Here is an 899-nt window from a genome sequence, read left to right on the forward strand (position 1 = left end):
GAAGGTCAGGGTTAGGAAGTGGAGTCAACAATAGATCACTTCCAGAGAGCCTGCTGTTCCTCAACGAGAACGAAGCAGAGAATCAACCGGCTCCGACAGAGGGAGCGTGTCTGTGGGCTGTTTACCCCTCCTGATGGAGGTGCTCCTAATGACCAACATCCCAACGAGGTCAACAGATGAGGCTAATATAGATGCCCTTTGCCAGGTATGGGCGCCCCCAAGTGGTCGATTCTGTTTTACATGGGGCCTACTTCTGAATTATACAGTGATCTACGTACATTTGATTCAATAGAGGATAAAACACCACTAGATTAAGGTATGGACCCACTGGTTTCACATGAAAAATTATGTTTTTAATGTAAATTTGTGTGAAACAATTAAAGTCACAACAATGTGTAATTGCATAAATGCCCATGAGTTGAAATGACCTGAATTCCTATCTTAAAGGCTTGACTGCCAAGGGGCGTTTGTTGGACACATAGATAAAGGTTGACAGACCACGACTCTCTTTTCACTGTACAAAATCTTTATTTTTTGCTCAATAACGTACATAGGGACCCGTAAACAAAGAAACAGGGACATGTTATTAGATACAAGCCAGAATGCAATTCAAAAATATATATAATAAAACTAAATAAAAAGGCAGGTCTCCTATGGCCTGTTGATTGAGGAAACAGTTTGAATACAGCGTAATATGATGTACAAAATATCACACAGTGATAAGTTGTTATTAAAAAAATAAAATTAAAAAACACAAAGAAACGAGTCCTTTACCTTGGCCTCTGACTGATTACTGATTCTTTTTTTTTCTTGATTTTTCATTTTTACAAATTCTATTTTAGTTTTTTTCCTTTTTTTCTTTACTATTTTACAAGGTATACATAGCTGTCAATCACAAG

This window comes from Gadus chalcogrammus, chromosome 16 (assembly GCF_026213295.1).
Source record: "Gadus chalcogrammus isolate NIFS_2021 chromosome 16, NIFS_Gcha_1.0, whole genome shotgun sequence".
NCBI classification, from domain to species: Eukaryota; Metazoa; Chordata; class Actinopteri; order Gadiformes; family Gadidae; genus Gadus; species Gadus chalcogrammus.